Source organism: Oryza sativa, chromosome 6, assembly GCF_034140825.1.
Source record: "Oryza sativa Japonica Group chromosome 6, ASM3414082v1".
Lineage (NCBI taxonomy): Eukaryota > Viridiplantae > Streptophyta > Magnoliopsida > Poales > Poaceae > Oryza > Oryza sativa.
Genome location: NC_089040.1, coordinates 19,715,156 through 19,722,646, shown reverse-complemented (window position 1 = coordinate 19,722,646; position 7,491 = coordinate 19,715,156). Strand labels below are relative to the sequence as shown.

Genomic DNA, 7,491 nt, shown 5'->3' with positions numbered 1-7,491 from the left:
AGGCGTGGGCGCGGCGGCGGTTTTGGCGCGGCGGCGCGGCGGGATCGGCGGGAGGTGGGGGAAGGACCCGACAGGTGGGCCCCACCTGTCGGCGACCCCGAGAGAGGAGGCGGGCGGCGGCTGCCAGGCTGGGCCCTCGGCCTGCGGCCGGCCCAGCAAGGAGGAGGGGGAGGAAGGAGGGGAATGGGCCGGCGGCCCATCCGAAAAGAAAAAGGAGGAAAAAGGGAGGGAAAAGAAAAAGAAAAAGGAAAAGGATTTTCCCTGGAATTAAAAATTGCACTTTAGTGATTTTTAATTGGTTAAAATTATTTCTAGAGCTCTGAAAATTCCACTAAAAATCCTGTTAATGAATTTCGACATGTAGAATTCAAGAAAAATTCCACATGTCAAATCCGATTATTATTTGCATTGTTTTCTTAGGGTTTTATCCTGATTTCCTCTGCATTTTCTTGGGGTCATTTGTAATTTACAATTTGGCTTGGGAGGAAAACTTCGGGGTGTGACATTATCTCCGCCACTTCTCAGTCTGGTGCCCCGCAATGAACCATGCTATACAAAAGATAAAGCCGTTGCCCATGCTGGCTTGTGGTTGGCACGATTAATGTTTCACAATCGAAACTCGTGAACCGGTCCTTAATTGTCATGAGCACGACCATCAAAACCATGTGCTCACAACCCACCATTATCAGGTTTTAGTTGGCACATTAATTAATTAACTAATCACGATTGACCATCGTGAACTATCATTAAGCCATCATTAAATAATAGTGAGTCATAAGTTATCCCAATAGTGAGCTAATGTTTCTAAGCAGGGCTAAGCAATTATATCTAATATCTAGTTGAACCAATATAAATAAAGCTCAACTAGTCAAATTATAACCCAAGGTATCAAGGAATAAAGTAATCAAGAACAAAAGGGCTATAACAAACAATAGGTTAATTCCACCCAATGACATTCGAAAATAAATGCAATAGTTGAAAAGAAGCAATAGCTTTAAGTAGGATCAACATGCTCAAAGGATTGTTTGGGATCTGTGTGACTTGCCTTGCTGGCCTTGGAACTCTTCAAACTCTTCTCCGGCGAAAACGGACTCTCCGGAAACGACGGAATCTAAGCAGAAAAGAGCAAAATCACCAAAACAGCACATAAACAAGCATGAACAGTACATGTGGATATTTTTAATGTGTAGATCTCAATTTTAGAAAAATTTAGAGACTTGAACCAACTAAATCGGAGCTAAGATGAATTAGTTATGAATTTTTAAAGATTAAACCGGATTAAAACACTTAAATCGGTTAAAATTGAATTATGACGCAATAATGAATTATTTTTGAAAAGGAAAAGAGGATTTATTGCGTCAGCGGGCTAGGGTTTCGGTGGACCGGACGCACGGCGGCGGTTCACGCGAACGGACGGCCGAGATCTAACCGATCCAAGATGGACGGCCGAGATCGATCGGGTCCACGGCGGCTCACGGCGGACGACCCCGATGGCGTCAGCGATGACGTCACCCCGGCGGCGGCGGCTCGGCGGCGGTCTTCCCGAGCGACGGCGGCGTCTGGAACGGCGGCGAAGCACAGCTGGAGCGGCGGCGGCGACAGCGAAGCTAGGGCTTGCGGCGCTAGAGCGATTCCGACGACGAGAGGCGAAGGCGAGGGTGGCGGCGGGTAGAGGAGAGCTCGGGGAGGCTTTTAAAGGGGCTCGGAGGTGAAGGCGAAGGCCCACGGCGGCCGGCGACGAGGAAGGAAGGTTCGGCAAAAACGAATCTGAGACGAACTCGAATCCCTCGATTTCCAAACCGATTTAGCCGAAGATTCCAAAGGAGAAAAGGTAGAGGAGATCACGAGGATCATTTCCCCTCTATCAATTCGGCCGGAGAAGGAAAGGAACGGCCGGATTTGGAAAGGAAACGGCGGCGGCGCGAAACTAGGGTTTCAGGCGGCGGCGGCCGAAGGTAGACGACGACTGACAGGTGGGCCCCACCTGTCAGCGAGCGAGGGCGCGCGCGCGGGCGGCGGACTGGGCCGGCTTGGGCCGAGGAGAGAGAAGAGAGGTTTTGGGCCGACTTTCGGCCCAAAGCCAAAAGAAGACTTTTTAAAACCTTTTTCAATTAAAATTATTTCTTAAATGCAATTCCATTTATTAAAAATACTTTCTTAGCTCAAATAAATCCCAGAAAAATCTAGGAATTATAGAATTAAGCAAAGTATTTAATGAAATTTTATCTTGGCCCATTTTATATTGGAATTTATTAATTAAAATTAGATCTTCTCTTCAAGACTTTTAAAATAAATTCTAGAAATTCCAATTAAACAACAATTTATATATTTTAAATTTTCAGGGTGTGACATCCTGAGATCACTTCTTGGTAGAAGATGGTCTTGATACCAGGAATAAAGCTCAAACATTCACCCTATATCCAAAAACCCCTTTTGTGAAAATTTTTGCAAATTCCTTGCTGTGCCTTTTATTGCGAAAATTTGGCTTTTATCCCCTTCTTGTGGTGTATATTGACCATGGTTATGTAATGTTGATTGTAGGCTGGTCATATACGTCATAAGTCTCTGCATGTCCATAGTTCCCTATTTCCCCGCGTTGAATTCTCATCTCTTCCTTGTTTTTGGTCCTGACTGCCCTTTATCTGTCAGGCCGGAAGTTCCGGGCCTCCTTGTCCGGAACCTCGGGGTATCGGGGAGTATATATACTCAGGGGGAGTTAGAAGCCCCATTCTCTCTCCTCATTTCTTCTCTCTCCCCGACGCCAACCCTAGCCGCCGCTATAGTGCTCCTAGTGGCGATTTTCACTTTCGTCCAATCAAATTCGTTTCTTCTCCGTGGATTCATCCACATTGGTGGCTGGGAGGTTCTTTCTGTGATCGATTCGCAGTTTCTTCTCTCAAGGTAGAACTTTTGGATTCCCTCTCTCGGTTCATTGTGTTTTTATCCCGATCTCTAAATCTGTGAACCTTGGGAGAAAACCACTTGGATAGTCTTGTTTCTGCTACCTTGTTGATCACTGATCTATAGGATTTGTTCACATGCACTGGCTATTTTTGAAACCTCTGTTCTTCATTTTTGCCGGCCGGAAGTTCCGGTGTTCTTGCACCCGGAACCTCCGGGCGCTGTCCATTCAGCCTGCCATTCTTGTTTCTCTCAAATTTTGCCTAACTACTGCACTCCAATTTGTTGATTCCTGTTGCAGTAAGTACTATGACTCGTGAGAAAAGACAGAAAGCCTCTCAGGATGTGTCCGGTGATGAGAGTCCTCCTATTCGGTATCCTCGTGGTCGTTTGGGTAAAGAGAAAGTGGTTGAGGGCGGCAGTGGCAGTGGCACTCGTACTTCTCCCAGATTTACAAGGCAATCCAGCAACCGTCCTGTTCAGATTAGGGATGTTGATAGTGGTCAAGGAAGTGATGCCCCTAATACAAGAGGTCACGGGAGAGGTGGTGGTCGCAGTTCTGGGGCTGGAAGGGCATCTCATGATTTCCCTGTAGGATCTCGTGAGAATCCCGTTCGGCTCTACAAGACTCTTGGTTTTGACACCACTCCTATGCACCACATTGGAAGACCCAAGTCCAACTACCTTCATCAACTTGCCAAGTGTAGACGAGATCGTTTGATTGATCCAGAGTCACAGCCTGAGGAGTGTCACGCCCTAAAAATCGTCTAAATTAATAATGCGTATTTTAAATCATTTTTAGAAATTATTTTAAAAGCCTACAAGTTAAACTCTAATAATCAAGGAAAATTATCAACATAAAATTGAGCTAGATAAAATTTCATTAAATACTTTGCTTGTTTATCTATTTTCTAGATTTTTCTGGGAATTATTTGAGCAAGGGAAGTATTTTTAATAAATGAAACATCATTTCACAAATTATTTTTATTGAAAAAGTCTTAAAAATCCTCCCCTAAGTCGTTGGGCCGATTCGGGCCCAACTCTTCTCTCCCCGCGCAAGGCCAAGCCGGCCCAAGCGGCCCAAGCAGCCGCCGGCCCCCTCTCCTCCTCACAGCCGCCGACATGTGGGGCCCACATGTCGGGGTTGTCTTCAACCTCCGGCCAGCCAGCCCAAGCCCGAGCCGCCGCCATCCCCCGCCGATTCCGCCGCCCTCGGTCGCGATCGAGTCCGATTGTTTGAGGGGTTTTGGTCCCCTTGTTGTCCTCTATCTATCCCCCAAAAATCGGGGCTAATCGCTTCGTATCTTACCCGAATCAAACTCGTTTTCGAGTTTATCCCCAAAACCTAAACCTAGTTTTTCTCGGTCCGATTACTCGCGGTTGGAGTCTGATCTCTCCAATATAAGGCTATAAATAGCACCCCCTAGTCGCCCTCTTTCGTTTGCCCCATCTCCCGAGCTCTCTCGTGCCCCGTAGCGCCGCCACCGCGCCAACCAAGCCGCCGCCGCCGCCGGCCGACGTCCAGCCGCGCCGCGCCGTCGTTTTAGCCGTCGCCGCCACCTCCTCTCACCGCCGTCGGGTGCGCATGGAAGAGGGGAAGCTCGGCCGCCCCTTAGCCATCGCCGCCGGCCGCCGTAGCGCCGTCGCCGCCGCTGTCCGAGCCGAGCCGCCGTCGAGCCTCGCCGCCGGTCGCCGTTCGACGTCGTCCGTCGTGTTCGTTGGTACCGGTGAGTTCGCAATGTTGTCCTCTACGCGTAGATGCCCTCTAATAGCCCGGCCGAGCCTCCTAGCGCCGGTGGTTGTGCCGCCCGAGCCATGGCCGGCGACGATGACGTGATGACGTTATAAACCTTTTTTTAAGTTTTCTTTATTAGATGCAAATCGATTAAAACTTCGGAAATTCATAACTAATTCGTCGTAGCTCCGATTCGAGTGGTTCAAGTTGCTAAATTTTTTCTAAAATTGAGATCTACATGTTAAAAATATCCACATGTACTGTTTATGCTTGTTTTTGTACTGTTTTGTTGATTTTATTTTTTTGCTCTAGTTTCAAACGTTCCCGAGGAGAGCGTTTCAGTTGAGGAAGGTTCGGAGGTGTTTGTGGAAGCTCAAGGCAAGTCACACAGATCCCAAATAACCCTTTGAGCATGTTGAACCCGTTTAAAGCTAATGTTTTATTTCAACTTATGCATTATTTTCGAATGTCATTGGGTGGTGAACCTTTTCCCAATTAATTAATGGCCGAAGATAACTTTATTTTCCTATGGGTTATAATTTGATTAGCTTGGACCTTATATATTGGATTGGTTCAACTAGATGCTATATGTATATTTGATTAGCCATGCTTAGAAATATCAGCTCATTAAGGGATGAATTATATATATCACATTATTAATTATGGATATATTTAATGGTAGCTCACGATGGTTAATCGTGTTATGTTAATTAATTAATAACTAAAACCTGATTAAAGGTGGGTTGTGAGCATATGGTTTTGATGGTTGTGCTCATGACAATTAAGGACTGGTTCACGAGCTACTGTTGTGAAACATTTACCGTGCCAACCACAAGCCAACATGGGCAACGGCTTTATCTTTTGTATGGCATGATTCGTTATGGTGTGCCAGACTGTGAAGCGGCGAGAAGTCCGTGGGGGTCGCTGGGGAGTCCATTGCCTCTGGTTTAGAGGGGGAGATTATGATCCAGGAGTGGTGCACTGTGGTGAGTTGTGTTGTGTGAGGGGTATTGTCACAGTTCCTTTCCGAGGTACCGTGGTGGTGCTGAGGCGCATGGTGACATGTTGTGGGATTGTATCTTGTGGGTACAGTGGTACACCTCTAATCAGAGTAAAACTATTCGAATAGCCGTGCCCGCGGTTATGGGTGAGTTGAGCAATGTTTTTCGTGATTAATCCCACACTATTCATTAATGGTACTTGTGATAATTAATTTGACTCCTGGTTTGGAATGGTATATTCCTGGTATGGAGTTTGGATTTGTACAACCGGGGTTGGTTGTTCAGATGAGGTTGGGCCCATGCAACACGGAAGTGTTGTATGGTGTTTATTTAATACTGCTTAATAATTCAACTGGTTTACTATTCTCATAAATATTTATTAAATGCTGTTTATGCAAATGAGCTTTATTATGCCGTCCTTTGTTATCCTATGCACTTGCATATTTGCTGTGTGGCTTGTTGAGTATGTCATATGCTCATTCTTGCAATATTCATTCATCAGAGGAGGAGTACTTCAGTGAAGGTGATCTGGAGGACTAGGCTTGGTCCGGGTTAAGTTGCCTGTGGAGTGGAGTCTCCATAGTTGTTCCGTAGTTTGCTTTTATTTTTTTTCCGCTGCGTAGAATGTTATTCTTTGAGAGGAACTATCCACCTCTGTAATAATTTATTATTTGCGAATATTAAATAGCTGTTTATTTGTACTCTATTATCGATTTGTTATTGTGTGCCTCGGCTGATTCCTGGACGAGGGTTTAACACACATGTAAGCGTTTGAAATTTTGGGTAGAAATTCCGGGCGTGACAAGGAGTCACAGGATCCTCGCTTCAGGACTTTCACTCAATTGGATTGGTATAACTCAGTGATTATGGCTAGAGAGAATCCAGTGGTTGAGATGAAGTGTATTGATTGGGCTTACATGAGGAAGAAAAACAATGAAGTGTTCAACCAAGTGATGCAAGTGTGCCACAATGTCACGTCCTGATAAATTCATCCCAAAATAAAAATCATTCCCTAAAAGGAATAATAGAATTAATTAAAATTCGAAAAGAAATTGGCAAACACTAAAATACGTACAAGAAAAATTCGAATGTGGCCCGGAGAATTTTTGTTAAATTCTCCTTGGTCTAAAAAGAGCCCTCAAATTTTACTTGAATTTTCAGAGCACCGGAAATAATTATTAAGCAACAAAAATAATTATTAGAGTTTATTAAAAAGAAAAACCTAAAAATAACCCTCCCCTTCCCTTTGGGCCAAGTGTGGCCCAAGGTTTCTCCCCTCTCCCTCTCGGCCCGCGGCCGAAGTCCCTCTCTCCTCCCTCTCTTTCTCTCCCTCTCCTTCTCTCCCTCCTTCTCTTGGGCCTCCTCCTTCCCCGGCCCACTCCCTCCTCCTCCCTCTCTCCCCCGGGCCCCCCTCCCCTCCTCTCCTCCTGGGCCGGCCGCCCGGCCCACGCCGCGCCCCTGCCCGAGCCGCCCTCCTCCCGCGTGCGCACGCGCCTGTCACGCACGCGCCCACGCGCGTTGACCGCGCCTGGCAGGCGGGTCCCGCCTGTCGGACCCGTCTTCCTCCCCCAGCCGGCCTCGTCTCTCTCTCCCCGGAAACCTAGCGCCGTTCCTCCCCTAAATCCACGCGAATCAATGCCCTTCTTTCCAAATTGATTGGGGGGAATTAATCCCCATTCCTTCCTCTTCAATTCCCCCCAATTTCCCCCTTGAATGGCGCCCCCAATCGTCGGGAACGGACGCGTCTTTCCCGGCCGCTTTCCATGGCCGCCGGCCGCCATTCCCGCCTCCGTTCCGACCTTCCCCGTGGCCGGCTCCCTCTCCTCTCCTATAAAATGGAACCCCCTCACTCCG

General features: G+C 47.1%; 1 long non-coding RNA gene across 1 annotated transcript; it reads left to right on the top strand.

Moving 5' to 3' along the window:
- The first annotated feature begins 4,047 nt into the window (after positions 1-4,047).
- Positions 4,048-6,341, top strand: LOC136357081 (uncharacterized). Its single transcript, XR_010742141.1, has 3 exons — positions 4,048-4,628; positions 4,949-5,014; positions 6,140-6,341. It is a non-coding gene; the product is annotated as an uncharacterized lncRNA (long non-coding RNA).
- The last annotated feature ends 1,150 nt before the right edge of the window (positions 6,342-7,491 follow it).